The 17,011-nt window shown below is 40.5% G+C and overlaps 1 long non-coding RNA gene across 1 annotated transcript; it reads right to left on the bottom strand.

Moving 5' to 3' along the window:
- Nucleotides 1-12,548: 12,548 nt before the first annotated feature.
- Nucleotides 12,549-16,815, bottom strand: LOC137763633 (uncharacterized). The gene is made up of 3 exons (XR_011073827.1): nucleotides 16,736-16,815; nucleotides 13,111-13,286; nucleotides 12,549-12,863 (listed from the first exon to the last, which is right to left on the bottom strand). It is a non-coding gene; the product is annotated as an uncharacterized lncRNA (long non-coding RNA).
- Between the last annotated feature and the right edge of the window lie 196 nt (nucleotides 16,816-17,011).

The raw sequence follows: 17,011 nt of genomic DNA, 5'->3' as shown, positions 1-17,011 counted from the left end.
AAGAAATGATCTATCAAGCCATGAAAACACATGGAAGAACCTTAAATGCTTATTACAAAGTAAAAGAAGCCAGTCTGAAAAGGCTACCTACTGTATGATTCCAACTATTCCAGAAAAGGCAAAACTATGGCGACAGTAAAAAGATTGGTGGTTACTAGGATTTAGCAGGGAGAGAGGGATGAATAGGTGGAGCACAGAAGACTTTTAGGGCAGTGAAATGATTCTGTATATTATAATAGGGCATACATGTCATTATACATTTGTCCAAACCTATAGAATATATGACACCAAGAGTGAACCCTAATGTAATCTATGGACCCTAGGTGACTATGATGTGTCAATGTAGATCCATCAGTTGTAAAATGTGTACTACTCTGGTGGGAGATGTTGATTCTGGGGGAGGCTGTGCATGTGTGAGGGCAGGGGGGATATGGGAAATCTCTGTATCTTCCTTTGAATTGTGCTGTGAACCTAAAACTGCTCCAAAAAATAAAGCTGAATAAAGAAAATTATGGTAAGTGAAAGAAGCCAGACAAAAAAATTCTTTGATTATCTCCTTGCGGTGGTGTTTAATTTATACCTCAATGCTTTGGAAGTTAAGTCTAAAGGCTTGATTTATTTTGGGTAAGAATATTTCATAGGTCATGCTGTGTACTTCTTATTACATAACATGAGGAGGTAAATAGATTGTTCCACTGTGTGATACTCAGTTTGATCATTTGCTTAAGGTGGTGATTGCTAGATCTCTCCTCCATGAAGGTCTATTTTTTTGTTTGCAATTAGCAAGTGATCTATGGACCATGCATTAACAACAAGTGAATATCTCATCTGCGTTCATGGATAATCCTTGCATGGACTGATTATTTTATTAGGTTTTTTAAAGCATTAATTTAAAATTTTCCATTATTCTTCCTCAGTGAATTAGCTGGCTTTCTTCTTAATCAACTGAGACTGAAAAGTTTTTGAGCAGAACAAATTTCTCATGTTTGTTTCCCTTGACAAATCATGCTCATCCTTCAATGAGCCCCTCTTCTGAAACCCTAACCTCCTCCTTCCTAACTTCCTAACCACAGAAGCTAAGTGTTTTCAAGCCATGTTGCAAATAGTACCTTTTTTTTCATTCACTCACTCATTCAGAAATACTTATTGTGTCCATGCCATGTTTTAGGCACTGTTCTAGGCATGGGACACATAGTAGTGAATAAATCAGATGAAGTTTCTGGCTTATACTCTAGTGTGCGTGTGTGTGTGTGACTATGAGTAAATAAATATAAACATAACAGAATGCCATAATAGAAATACCACTGTAAAGAAAAAGAAAGCAATGGAGGAGGGAAGGGTAATGATGGGGTGTGTGTTATTTTAGATAGGAAGTCAAGGAAGGCATAGCTGACAGCCATCAGCGCCCAGCCCACATTCCCATTCCCTAGGCACTCTGGAATGATCCAGTTCAAGCCAATCTTACTGGCAGCGCTTGTGACTCTCTGTCCGTGGCCTGAGGGCTTCTCTCTATCTGTTTGTGTGACAGGTTCATGCTTGAGGAACAGCTCTCAGCCAATGGCCAACAGGAGTGGAAGGACAAACATCCTGTTTCCCTGCCCCCTTGAGTGGGACATCTTTGATGTGTGGTCCACGTTTCCCAGAGGATCCCTGTGGGCTGAGCCCCAGCTGTCATTGGTAGTACCCTGCTCATTAAAGTGCTCTGGATTGTTTCTTTCCCTTTGCGTCTCACGTCTCCACTCCTCTACCACTGCTTCCTGGTATCACATTGTACTCTTCAAACATACCACTTGCACTCAAATCCTTAAGTTTTGGAGGAACACAGCCTAAGTCAGTAGGTCCTAGAAGTGATGCAAGGAAGGAGACCCTCAGAATAGGATTCTAGAATTGGATCACTTGCTGGTCAGATGGCAACTAAGACCCTGCTACTGTTAGGAAGTGAGGCCACGATAATGTCTGGCTACTGTAGCATCACTATCACTAAGAGTCTTACCTGTGGTGAATGGGGCTGGTGTGCAGGGGTAAGACAATGTTCTGACCTATAGGGTAGCTCATGAACAGAATGGGGGGCAGCAGCAATTATTAGAATTTTGGAATTGGTTTGTTGTTGTCAACTGCTAGAGGAGCCAAGAAAGAAGAAAATAACAGGCTCAGGTCAGGTAAACATTAATTTAGAATTTGGGTTGAAAGAAAGCCAGAAGTCTTCCATGTCATCTTTTAAAGGGAGTCTCATTTCCTGTAGACAGAGGGTAGACTGAGCTGAAAAATAAGACCTCAAATTTGATCTTAAATACAGCAGAGCTAAAAAAGGAGGTTGAGTTCACAGCCCAGAAGTGTTCTTATGCTAAAGTCAGGAAACTGAAAGGGAAGGAGAAGAGCCCATTTGGGTAGATGGGATTGAGGATTTAACTCTCTAGATTCCTCTGAATAATCTGAGCCAGAAATCTCTGGAGCCATACCTCTTGCTAGAGGAAACTAGTCTCCAACTGCCTGGAGATTGTACAAAGGTCTTACCTAGGGCAGATGCCTTGCAAGATATGCTTGTCTGTAAGATCTTTCCTTCCCTCTCTTTATTGCTCCTAGACCAATAATTAGAAGTCTTACTATGAGCCCAGCAGAGAAATACTGCTATGTGAAGAAAGAGATTATTCACTAAAAGCACTGCAGAACCTGGCAGTGTTATGTACCACCAGGAACTGGGAGAATTTGCCTGGAAATGGATATAAAAGGTGGTGGAATCATGGGGGACAGGCTATGAGGCTGGATAAAAAAAGAGAGTTTATTAATACGGGTGCATTATTCAGTGACTCAAGACTTACTGTCTTGGTAGGATGCCTAGAACTGTCCCTAGTACATTGCAGGAATAGCTCTTCGAAACATGAAAACAATGATGAGATGGAGATGCTTGAATTTCTTAGAAGAAAGCTGAGGAAGGGGTAAAAATATTCCAACAGACTAGATTTATGAATGCATTTATTACATAATACCAGATAACCTACCTGCTAACAATGTTCCCTGGGTGGGGAGGGGGGTTCAGAGGGCACTCCCTTCACTAAAATATGGAATGTGCTAGTACATTCTGAGAAGCTCAGAATTGTTTGTCCTCTACATTAAGCTTGTTGCCCCAGAATCAATGGGAATAACAGGATTCTAGGGGTCAGGCTGGCAGCACTATACCATCAGAGGCAACAGGGATGTAATTATGACCACATATATCAACCTGAATAAATCTTAGGGGCCTAACGTTGATGGGGGGAAGTGAATCCCAGAAGAACATGTGAGTTATTTAGATTTTAAAAACACACAAAATGAAAATGTAAGTGTGTGTGTGTGTGTGTGTGTGTGATGAGAGGTCAGTAAACACAAAACTAGAAGAACGGTTCTGGGAGGAAGGGGAAAGAGAGAAGGGTTGGGGAGGTTATAACAAGACTTCTAAGGTCTTGGGAATATTCATTCTGTCAAGCCAGATGCCGAGCACACAGGCGATCGCTTTACTGTCACTCTCTATACACATAAGTTATACTTTTTGAATGTATTCAATATTTTAAAAAAGATTTATTTATTTATTTATTTATTTATTTATTTATTTATTTATTTATTTATTTTTGGCTGCGTCAGGTCTTAGTTGCGGCACGTGGGATCTTTTCATTGTGGCGCGCGGGCTCTTTGTTGCAGCGCATGGGCTCTTTGGTTGTGGTGCGTGGGCTTCTCTCTAGTTGTTGCATGTGGGTTTTTCTCTTTTCTAGTTGTGGTGTGCAGGCTCCAGGGCACGTGGGCTCTGTAGTTTGCGGCACGTGGGCTCTCTAGTTGAGGTGCAGGAGCTCAGTAGTTGTGGCGCATGGGCTTAGCTGCCCCGCGGCATGTAGGATGTTAGTTCCCTGACCAGGGATCAAACCCACGTCCCCTGCTTTGGAAGGCGGATTCTTTACCACTGGACCACCAGGGAAGTCTTGAATGTATTCAATATTTAACAAAAATAATTTAAAGAAATAAAGCCTAACCACAGTTTCTGGCTGGTTGTGACACAGTAGAGAGTAGTGAAAGGAATGCAGGTATTGGGCTTTGGCATCAGATAGAGCCAAATTCAAGCCACTTACTGGCTGCACAACTTTAGAGAAGTTACTGAGTCTCTGGGCGATAGGTTTCTCATCAGCAAAATGATTTTGATAATAACTATCCAGCAGAGTAGTGGTAAGGATTAAACGAGATAATTCACATAAATCTTATAGTCAGCACCTGGCACATATCAGGTGCTTAAGACATAGCAGTTGCTATTCAAAAAGTTTGTCCATGCTTCCCATTTTTTTCCCTTTTAGGAATTTTCCATGTTCCTCACTTGAATTTGACTGCATTCACCTTAATTATTTCCTGAAAGCACAGCTTTATGTTGGGTGGGCTATGTCTTATTTAAAAATTTTTTTTTAAGTTAGTTTCAAAATACCATTATCTCATTTGACCCTCTTTTTTAATCCTCAGTGCCTAGCACAGGTTGGAACACGAAAGGAGCCCCAATAAATCTTAGCAAATGAATGAATGTAGCAGGTAGGTATAACGGGCTGAATTGTGTTCCCCCGCCCAGATTCATATATTGAAATCCCAATCTCCAGTACTTTCAGAATGTAACTGTATTTGGAGATAAGGTCTTTAAAGAGGTGATTAAGTTCAAAAGAGGCCATTAGGGTATGGCCCTAATCCAATATGACTATTGTCCTTATAAGAAGAGTAAGAGGGGACTTTCCTGGTGGCACAATGGTTAAGAATCCGCTTGCCAATGCAGGGGACACGGGTTCAATCCCTGGTCCAGGAAGATCCCACATGTCGGAGAGCAACAAAGCCTGTGCGCCACAACTACTGAGCCTGCGTTCTAGAGCCCATGAGCCACAACTACTGAGCCTGCGTGATGCAACTACTGAAGCCCGTGCACCCAGAGCCTGTGTCTGCAACAAGAGAAGCCACTGCAATGAGAAGCAGGCGCACCACAACGAAGAGTAGCCCCCACTTGCCACAACTAGAGAAAGCCCGCGCACAGCAACGAAGACCTAATGCAGCCCAATAAATAAATAAATAAATACATAAATCTTAAAAAAAGAAGGGTAAGAGACCCTACAGATGCACTCCCACAGGGGAAGGCCATGTGAGGAAACAGGGAGAAGGCCAAAGAGAGAGAGGCCCGAAGAGAAACCAACCCTGCCGACACCTTGATCTCGGACTTCCAGCCTCCAAAACTGTGAGGAATACATTTCTGTTGTTTAAGCCACTTGCTCTGTGGTATTTTGTTATGGCAGCCCTAGCAAGTCAATAGAGTGGGGCAATATTACTATCCCCAAGTTATAAATGTATAAACTGAGTTTCAGGGGTTAAGACTTGTACAGACTTATGTAAGCAGTAAAAGGGTAGAATTGCTCATTGAATTGAATCTAGGTGTCAGATTCTGACATTAAAGATGCTTCAATCTATACAAACAATTTTTAAATCAAATTCTTATTTTTATCAAAGTTAATATATGGGTTTCTGAAAATAACAAGATTTACCTGCCTTTCCCTCATCTAACGTGGCTTCCTCAGAGGCAACCCCTTTGAGCACTTTAGGTGTTTGTACGTTTGGTATACGTGTCTAAATAACATGCTGATACAAAACATGTGATGATTTTTGAAACCAAGATATCAGCTATGAGTTCTGTTATTAAAGATGAGTCTTAATTATCTCCACACACACACAGAGACACACACATAATCACTATCCTTCGCCTTTCATCTCAAAGTTTTATCACGACCTTTGATAATTTTTCTTCTTCTGTATTGTCCTAGTTTTCTCCAGGTTAATTTTCTTTTTTGCTTTCGTATTAGACTTTCCTCAAATGTCTGGTGATCCTTGGCTATCCATTCACATTTAAGAAAAAGCTTTTTTCCACTTTACCCTGCTCCCATCCTTCAAAGGTGACTAGTGACTTCCATTTTTGACATTTTCTAGGGTTTCACATCAGAGATTGGCTGGTTATTGCTGGACACTCTGCAGGAACTTAGGTTTTAACTTCATTTTCTCTAAGTTAGTTGTTTATTGTCTATCTTTCTATCTTCTAGAACTTCCTGACATCTCCTCTCTGCTGTCATTTCATCTCCTGTGCTCTTTGTACTTTTTATGCCTTTTTATTCCTTAACTGTTATTTTAGGGGTTTTTGAGAGTAGAGACAAACACAGGCTTTTAAACAGAAGCCTACATTTCTAATTTTGACTTCTCTTGGGTTTTTACTATTAGTCAATAAGTAATGGTTAGTATCAGCTCAATGCAAATGAATAAAAATATCCCTATTTTTTCAGTTGCCTTTGTCAAAGCCTCTTTTACTCTGAAAACCTTGTGTTATGAGTTATGAGTGTCACGAATAAGAAGAATAATAAGAAATTTCTTACTTAAGTATCACTTATACCTGAAGACGTCTGTGCTCAGAGCAAGGTGAGGAGGGTGTACACACAGGACAAAGGGCTGGTGTGGAGTCCCACGGAGGCTGGCCCAGTGTGTGGTGACAAAGCCCGTGCAGGGAGAGAGGTGAGGATCCGTGCAGGGGCAGAGTCAGGGTGGGGCAGGTCCCGGCCAAAGAGGTCACCCACACTGTGGGGCGGCCTGTGGTGAGGTGGTGAGAGGGTGTCCACCTGCGGGGATGTCCCAGCATGGGATCTGAGCACATGCGGGGCATCCTCACAGGGGAGGGGGCAGGGACAGTGATGGGAGTTTGGTCATATATCAAGAGATTGATCAAATAAGTAAAAATACTAATGGTAATGAGAGCCAGGATTCTCGCCCTCAGAGAATGAAGTCATAAACACGGAAAGGGAGAAAACCAGAATACACCTTCAGAATTGGAATTAGAAGTTATCAGTGTGAAATCACGGACTGCAACGTATCTGTATCTTTATGGCATCCATGTTGATATATAAATATAGATGTAAATGTCTGCGTGTGTGTGTATACATGTTCCCTAGCTCTGACCATCAAGAGAGCCTAAAAGCTGCGAACTCAAATTGCAACAAGCAGCCCTATCCAGATTGTGGATTCTAAATACCATTTGCTACGTAAGGGAACCAGGGCTCCTTGGTAGGGTGCCAGATTTAGTATATAAAAATACAGCAAATATTTAGCAAACAAGAAATTATTGCATGGGACATACCTACACTAAATATTTATTCATTATTTATCTGACTTTCAAATTTAACTGATTAACCTCTATTTTATCTGGTAACCCTATTCCTTGGAGAAATGGCCACTTGCAATACTGGGGCAGGGAAAGGACAACATGAGCCAGGACCATTTTGTTGTGTCAGAAAAAAAAGAAAATACTCACAGAAGGATGGGGCAAAATGACAAAGAAGCCAATTTGAAGGGGTTCCCAAATATGGGACAATGTGAGCATCAAAATAAATAATAATAGTAACAAATTATAACCCAATGAACAAAATAGGAAACCAGGGGCTGATACTGATGTGAATAAAAGTAAAGGCGTGATAAGGAATAGGATATTTATTTAGATCTAAAGTATCTCTTTGCAAAATTAATACTTGATAATTCCAAATGGAAAAAATAGTAACTTCATTTTGGAGTTACCTCCTTGTGGAGAAGCCTGGTAGACACCATTTTAATCAAGCGATTAAAGTGAACATCACCAGTAATAGGACAAATCAAAACTGAATGTCACCTGAACACAGCATCACTTTGGTGATATTCCTGCCAAACACAAACACACCCAAATTGAGGGATATTCCAGAAAATAACTAACTGAGTCTTCAAAAGTATCAAGGTCATGAAAGTCAAACAAAGAGTGAGGAAACATTTTTAACTAAAGGACACTAAAGAGATGTGACAATTAAATGCAATACACATTCTGAAGTGTATCCTTTTTTTGCTATAAAAGATATTACTGGGATGATTGATGAAATTTAATGAAGGTCTTAGGATTGTTTAATATAAATGATCCGTGTTTATTTTGATGGTTATATTGTGATTATGTGGGAGAATAACTGATTGCACTCCCTTAAGTATTTGGGGATGCTGGGGCATCAGGTTGGCAACTTGCTCCCAAATGGGAGTTCAAGATAAAAAAGTTCTTCCTACTGTACTTGTAAGTTTCAGATTGTTTTAAACTAAATAAAAGTAATGCTTATGTTTGGTTTTAAAAGGGAAATGAATATTTAATCATTCTTACACATGGGTCTAAAACAAGAGCTTAAAATGCCACTAATAAGCAGTGTTTTGCCATGATGATGTAAGAGATTAAAAACGAACCATATGGAAGTCAGAAATTCATTTATTAAAAATGCTCCTGAAACTATATTGCTGGAATTTTTAAACTACAAGAAGCCAAAAAGAAAATTCTACATATTACTGATGTTTGTATGCCAAGCATTGGGGAAACTGCCATTTAAAACAAAAACCATGGTAGCTGTTTCTGGGGTTTAGACCTTGGCGTTTCATCTCTGGGGTAGATGGTCTTTTTACGAAAAACATCTTTAAGGGAGCTATGGACTGAATGTTCGTATGTTGAAATCCTATTCTGCCCTGCCACCCTCCTCTCCTTCCCCCCTTGTGATGGTACCAAGAGGTGAGGCCTTTGGGAGGTGATTGGGATTAGATGAGGTCATGAAGGGGGAGCCTCATGAATGGGATCAGTGCCCTTTTAAGACTTAGGAGAGAGGTTGCTGCCCGCTGCTCTCCATCATGTGAGGATGCAAGAAGTCAGCAGTCTGCAACCTGGAAGAAGGCCCTCTCCCCACCATGCTGGCAGCCTCATCTCAGACTTAGAGCCTCCAGAACTGCGGGGAATAAATTTCTGTTACTTATAAGCCACCTAGTCTATGGTAATTTTTTATAGCAGTCAGAACAGACTAAGACAAAGTGTGTCAGACACTGCTAATTTCCTACTCCTTGTCTATTCTTCCCGCTTTCCTTAGTTATAGAAATCCAACCTCTTGTTGGGCAACAATGCCCAGCTAAAATACTACTCAGCCTTCTTTAGATCTAGGTGTGCCCCAAGGCACCACTCTATCAATTAGACCTAAACAGAAGTGTGCTGGAAATGTTGGGAGAAGAATCGGCTTTCCCTCATACGGGCACCACCTGTTCTCCTTCCTTCCAGTCTGCAATTTGGATGTAGCTCCTGAGGAACAGCAGCCTAATTGTGACTCATTAAACAACAGGCTTGATGATAAAAGTCAACATGACATGGATGGCAATGAGGACGGCAAGGAAAGAAAAACAGCCTGGGTACTTGATGGCATTACTGAGCTGCTGTGCCAATCTTGAACTCCCTACCAGTGGATTTTTTATTAAGAGAAACAGCAAACTCTCTACGTGTTTATGCCAGTTGGGTTTTCTGTTATTTGCATCTGCATAAATTATTAACGAGTTTGATGGGCTTTTTAAATCAAAGGTGGAGACCCAAGATAGTTGAATTGCTTGTAATAAAGTAAAAGGAATCTTGTATTTAAAGAGACTGTTCTGGAGAGATGTGAAGGGGATGTGGGGTTAGAGTAGCAAATCCAGGGTGACTGGAAGAGACCTAAGGAAAGACATAATCAGTGAGAAATTCCCTAAGGTTGCAACTGACCAACAGTTTTAGGAAAAGTTATATCTGACATCAATTTTGAAATTGTTTCCTGTGTTGTAAGTTCTTATACTATAATAACCATTTGTTACCCCTCAACCTAAAAGTCTGCTACATAGAACAGTCTTATGCTGATGAAATGAAATACTCGTGTCCAGTGAGGGGCAAGGCACTGAAATAATTTGAGGACACCAGCCACAGTGGAGAGAGCTGGCTCTGAACTTTTCATAACATATAAGATGGTAGGTCATAACATTTTGTTTGGTTATTGAAAGAAATGTCAATCCTGCAACGACAGGCTGGAGAACCTAAGGATATCTTCTCATCCTCGAAGTGGAAGCCTATTGGTTGACAAGGAAGCCTTCAACAAATATCTGGAGAGTGCTGATGCTATACCATGTGATTCTTTCACAGAAGAGTCAGTCCCTAGGATTGTTGTTTTCTTTTCCATAAATGTCCTTTTATAGCTTGAATTGGAACTCAGAACTCATATTTCTATAAAAATATAACAAAAGGGGGTTGCATTTTCTCATCAGGTCACAAAAGCTTACTTATATCACTTAACCTCACTAGATTAGAATACTAACATTCTTTATGTTTTAAATGCAGACTTGTTATTAAACTCAGCAACTTAACATAACTTTATATGTTTTGCTCTGTTCACTGTTTGATTTAAGTCAGATAGCACTTCTCCAAGCAGCAACTAAGGAATCTGGACTCCTTCTAGCATGTGATCCAATATCTGCACATCCTTTGCTTCTAAGCCTGTAGACAGAGGAGCTGATTATCTCACGGGAAACTTTAGGGATCAAGCCTGGGCATGACACACATTACTCTTGCCCACATTCTGTTGGACAGACTAATCACTGGGCTCTAGCCTAACTGCAAGGGAGGCAGGGAAACACAGTCCTCCTTTGTGGCCAGGGAAGAGGAAAAAGGAACGTGGGCATCTTGCACCTACTTTGCAAGGTTTTGTGAAGATTAAATGAAATAACTGCACATTCTAGGTTCTTGTCAAGTATGTCTTTTCCTTCGTTTGGAATCAGCTAAGTACATACTGTGGTGGCAGGCTGCAGTGGTGGTGGGTTCTGGTGCAAAGGACTCCTAGTGAAAGGGTTTTGGTAACGAAAATCAGATGCAGATTCTGGTCGAGTTAGTTAAGCAGAGGTTGTGGTAGCCTGAAAGACAGGTAGAGAATGAGAACATAGGAACTGTGAGGTAGATGCCCTTGAAAGGGCTCCTAGAAATTTAGGACAAATTCAAGGAGAGGAGAAAGAGGGAATAAGGGTTTTGGCTGGAAGATGAGAGCCTTCCAGGGAAGACATGGTGGGGCAAAGGCAGAAGGAAGCAGCGTGTGAGAAATGGACAGGTTGCTTTCGGAAAACAGAGGACTGCTCAGCACCTCCCCCAACCACTGAAGCTGCACGGAGTCAAAGGTGAGTGAAAAAGCCACTGAAGGAAAGGAGATCACCCTTTACTAAAAATATATAATGTTCTTAGTAGACTTAAAAATATAACATTTAAAAAAGGAAATGATATAATGTAAAGCAATTACTTCCAAACAGTATTGGAGAGCCCAGTTTTTAGTTTCCCTAAAAATATTTACATTTAAATATGATTGAAGAATGCAATGTGTGAACCTTGATTGGATCAGGTTGGGGGGCAGGACACAAGCTATCAAAAATAATGTTGGTATTTTATGCTTGAAATTTGCTAAGAGAGTAGATCTTAAATGTCCTCCACCCCCCACCCCCTAACAAACACACAAAGGTAACTATGTGAGGTAATGGATTTGTTAACTAACCTTATTGTGGTAATCCATTTCACAATATGTGGGCATATCAAATCATCACGTTGTACACCTTAAACTTATACAATGTTATTGGTCAATTATATCCCATTAAAGCTGGAAAAAAATATTGTTGGGACAATCAGGAAAATTTAAATGTGAACTAAATTTAGATATAGATTTTTGTTCATTTTCTTAGATCTGACTAAAGGTTGGGGTTAGGTATATCCTTTTCCTTAAGTGATACCTGCTGAAGCATCACCTAAGAAAAAGGATGAAGCATCATGATGCCGGCAATTTAGTTTCAAGCGTTTCAGAAAACGTACATAAAGCAAATATAGCAAAATGTTAACAATGACTAAATCTAGGTGGAAGGTGTATGAACAGAATTTATACTGTTCTTTCAATGTTTCTGTATTTTTAAAAATTGTCATAATGAAAATCTGAAAAATGACAATACGACTGAAGGTTTCTAGCCTGTGATCATTTATTTGCTTATCAAGAGAACAAAGCAGTCACCCAATTATTCATAAAATATACCATCAGATGATAATATAGCTCAAATAGTTTTAGATGGAACTGGCTGGGGTCAAGTATCAAGCCTGGGACATATTGGCACCAGACCGTGAACTCCATGAAGCCAGGACACCATTGTTTTCACCATTATACGTCCAGCACTTAGTCAAGTGCTAGGAAATAGTAGGTGATAAGTAAATTTCTGTTCATTGAATGGTGAAGTAAATGTGAAAGTTCTATGCTTAGGATAGATATTCCAACCCTTTTGTGTTTTCTACGTACCACTGCTTTTTGGAAGACAAAAATATACAAATAATATTTATGCATCTGGTACCTTTGGCAACTCCCTACCGTTAATTCAATAACTCAGTTTTGAATTTCAAGCCAAAACATTTAGAAACCTGTGCTTTTCAGAGCTAAGTTATGTGTAAGCCTACCTTAATATTTTTATGAAGTTATTTTCTTTAAGGCTGTTTTCACTCGATATTTTATTTGAAAAATAACAGCTAGATTTTACTGGATAAAAATAGTGACTATTAATGACAAAATCAAATGAAGGATTCTTCTGAAACTTTAAAGGTAAATTATCAAACATAAAATTATTTCAAAATTATTTTATTAATTTATTTTCCATTAAAACTAGTAGTCATCTATCATTCATTTTTAGAATCAATCTTTATGCAAACCTAGATGATGATAAAGGCCACACAGGGACAATCTTATCAAACAGTTGATAAGTTTTCTAGATTGATTTGTTCTTGTATTTAAAAATGTCTTTAAGTTCTGATATCTTTCAACATTTTTAACAGCATTATGATATTATTAGGGAGCTGATCACCAAATCCGAGGGCGTTTGCTGCATCATTTTGACACTACCAACCACTGCTTTCTTTCAGTTCTTTTTTCAGATGTTGAGGAAGTATGGTTAATTCTCTGGAGAGGCGATGGGGCCTAGTGACAGACTGGCTATAAGGGATGAAGGCAAGAGTGGAGAAAACTTCTTTTTAAAAAGCAGGTTTCCATGTAACCCCTTTTTAGCACTATTATTTATATTAATCTCTAAAAATTTTATTCTTTTATTTTTATTTAGACCAATCTTAATCTGATCCTAAAGCTGTTAGGCTTAAAATAAAGTAACCTTATCCAACGGTAGAATAAGAGGTTTGCCATGTGGAAGTGAAAAATACTCTATAGACCAGGAGAATTAATTTACCTTACTGCTCCAGGAGCCTGAGGGCCAGTGTGATATAACAGCGAGCATACTCTATTTTGAAGACTTGGGGCCAAGTCCAGGCTTCCTTTTTACTTGCTCTTCTGACCCTGGGTAAGTCATTTAATTTCTCTGGGTCTTCTTCCAGTCTTATAATATCACTGACTCTAAACAAAGAACTGACAGAAAAGAAAATGATAAAACAGTCAAATAGAATATTCTGGGAAAATTTGCCAGGTAGTGACATGGATGGTATGTATTTGATATTAATGAGTAAAATGAAAAAACAAACAAAGTATGTATTTTAGCAGGAACTTTAGGAGGAAAGAAAAAGCCATTGTGACTTTTATAAAATGAATGAACATTGGAAACGAAAAAAAATTTGTGCTGGTGAAATGATTTGTTACACAGTTGCCTACAAAATACAAAGCAACAAAGAACAGAGTTTAGTTACATATATTCAAGAGAATAAACATCTGGCTTTACATACTTGAGGGAAACTAAGTCACAACAAAACCGGAAACCACCATGATGGATTCCAGCAACAATTTAGTAGCTGAAAGCATGGCATTATTTTGGAATGTAAAAAATACAGCCTTATAGTCCTACTTTTAAGAAGTTTATCATCAAATTCATAAGAGATAATTAGGCAAACTATAATTATCCTTATTTTGGAAAAAACTTGTCCCAAATGTAACTCATTTGGTAGTATTACCTTACCTGAACTATATTATTCAAGAGTGGACTATAAAAGGATATTGGAAAATCGGGTATCTCAGTGATTAGGCATGAAAACGATAACACATTTCACAAAAGAAGAAATACAAATGGCTAGTTGATATATGAAAAGGTCCTCAACAGCATCAGCAATCAGGGAAATGCACGTTAAAACCACAATGATAAGTATACACCCCCACCAAGCTGGCAAAGCTGAAAAGGACTGACTATACCAAATGTGGTTGAGGGTGTGGAGCCATGAGGCTCATACACAGTGGGCGTGAGTGTAACACTTTAGAAAACAGTGCGGCATGATTCGTTCAAATTTATAATACACATAACCCCTCCCAGGTATACACCATACAGAAACTCACATAGATGTGATGGAATACATACATGAGGAATATTTACAGCAGCATTTATAAGAGTTCCAAACTGGAAACAACCTAGATATCCATCAACAATAGAATGCCTAATAAATGACGGCATATTGCTACAATAGAACTCTGTAATATGCAACAATTAAAATGAACGAGTTACAGTTATAGAACAACATATGGATTAAAAACGATGTTGAGTGAAAAGCCGTAAGCACAACAGGTTACATATTATTTTGTTCCAAGAAAGGGCAAAACCAAACAATATATTGTTTAGGGATGCATGCATGCTTGTGATAAAACAATAGAGAAAAGCAAGGAAATGGTTATCACAAAAGTTAGAATAATGGTTACCTCTAAAAGGGAGGGAAAGAGTTGTGTTCAGGAAGGTCAGCGGGGGACTTCTGGGGTGCTGGCAGTGTTCCAGTTCTTGACCTGGTTGGTTACATGGAGGTTTCTTTTGCAATTACTCACTACACTGAATAACTGATGTAAGCATTTTAATGCATATGTCACAATAAAACCGCTAAAAGTAACTGAATATTGTAGATGGAATTTCTAGAAAGAAATTTTGCTAGAAAATTTAGCTTATGAAATCTTTGACAGCAAGAGCTACCGATGTGGGATAATAAAACTGATAAAATAGTTTCTCAGACGAGCTCACTTTCAAGTGTAGCAGAAAAGAACCTTATACAAATATCCCATTGTTATATTTTAACATAGTATGCAGATCTTTATCATACAAACTGATGTACCAGGCAAAGAACGCTGTTACCTAAAACTTCGGATTTTTTTTGGAATTGCGAATGAACCAGCTGTTTTCTCCTCTGGATTAATAAGAAGTAAAAGAACTAAAGAGATGCAGACCAAGTTGGAAATGTATGAACTTCCTTCTCTGCCGTCACCACTTCCAGCTGTTTCCTCCAGTTATCATACTGGGTGAAGTGGGTGGATCTTGCCTAGTAAGCTAGTGCAGCTGTAACTTCATCAGTAGGTGGCTGAGTGCCATTCTGCCTCTCAGCACCAAAGTTCTCTGGTGGAGCCACTGACAACGAAAACAGATCAGGCTGCTGAAAAGCTCCACGTGGTTACACACTTTTCTGGAGGCGTCCTCTGCTGGGTTGCAGAGCTCTGATGTTTGCATTCTTTTTATCCAAAGCTCTCAGAACCTAAAATCTGAGGTGCTTGGCTTTACAAAATCCCCTCAATCTGTGTATTTCACTCCTGCCATTTTCATCAAAAAATTAGGAAGAGGAGCAAACTCCAAAGAGATTTACTTTGTAGCCATGTGAGGCCATCACTTTCTGGTTTGATTTCCTGTGAGTCTTATTTGGAAGGACCTGTTAAGGACTGGTCATGAGAAGAGAGTCGAATCCAGGGTAGCTGAAAAGTAGGAGAGTTAACCTGGCTCTTAGAACTTTGGATGAAGGGCAGCTGGGCAGACGCTACTTTGTGAGTCTCTTCTTGCTTTGGCAATATCCATCTCCCTCCTCCCATCACTTTTACTGCAGCATTTTAATAAAAATGAGCCCTTGGATTTTACCCAGTTACAAGTTTCCTTGGCCTATTTGCATATGGTGGTGGCAGTAGCGGCAGGAACTCTGAGCTCCCCAGATCTGCCTATAAACACTTGCTCCTCACCCCCTGAGGTGGAAAGACCTGTAACAGCCACTACTGCTGCTTCCAGACGAGGTAAGGAACGCCAGAGTCCGGAGACCCAACTGTGGAATCTGCTTCCTTTCATCACTGCTGCTTTTATCTCGTTCTCACACTATTCACCAGGACAGGTTCAAGACAGATTTCTGAGGATTCTGAAATCCTTTTATCTTAAAACTTCTTGTCCTAGAGAACTACCCTTTCAACCTCATGAGTTTTTTACTTTGATTTACTTTCCAGGATAACACCCGTAGGAAGACCTGCCTAAATGGTAATGATATTTATTTTAGAAAGGAAATAGCCTTTGAGTCAGACCTGAAACACAGGCCAAAATTTCTTGATGACGGTAATGGACACTGATTAACAACCAATACCAGCTCTCCAAAGCTCCAAACCACAAGCAAGAATGATTCCTGAAAGGGAGGCACTGCTAAATTCTCCTCCTGAAAGAGTCAAAAATCCTTCCACAGTCTCCGGGAGGATGGCTCCCTTCCCTCGTCCCAGCAATTCGCCTCTTTTTTCACTAAATACTCAGGTTGTGACTCCTCACTCAAGCCGCACCCCTATTTCCTTGCGGGGAGGGGGACAGGGGGGAGAGGGATGTGTTACAACTCTCATCTTTACAATGCTACGCAGCTTACAAAGCGCTTGCACTTCCGTAAAACTCCTCTGAGCTCCGCGAGGGAGGGAGGCATTCATTCATTCATTCATCAAACATTCGCTCGGCCCGACCACGCGTTACCGGGCGCTGGGTCTCGCCCCACACGGCGGCAAGGGTGGGGCGCTCGCTCCCTCGAGCAGGTGCAGCGGATCAAGCTGTAAGATAACTTCTCGCTCAGCCGGGCTTTTCGAAGGCCCGTTGGGGCCAAATGCCTCACCTTCGGGTGATGCGCGCCCGACCATGGCCGCGCGGCCTGGGCCTCCTCCTTGCTCCCCAAGGAGCAGTCACCACCTGCTCTGAGGGAAACCGCTACGGAGCAGACTCTCTCCACTGCCCTCGGGTCAGGGGTAAGCTTAGGCGGCAGCTTAGGCTCCACGCGGCTCCTCCCCTTCCTCTCCTCAGTTCTGACGCGGCCGTAGAGGCGGCGGCAGCGGCGGCGAGTCCCGCGGCCCGAGGCGCACCCACCCGCTCGCCGAGCCCGACTTCCTCTTCC

Source organism: Eschrichtius robustus, chromosome 4 (genome assembly GCF_028021215.1).
Source record: "Eschrichtius robustus isolate mEscRob2 chromosome 4, mEscRob2.pri, whole genome shotgun sequence".
NCBI lineage: Eukaryota > Metazoa > Chordata > Mammalia > Artiodactyla > Eschrichtiidae > Eschrichtius > Eschrichtius robustus.
This window is presented reverse-complemented; position numbering and strand designations above follow the sequence as displayed.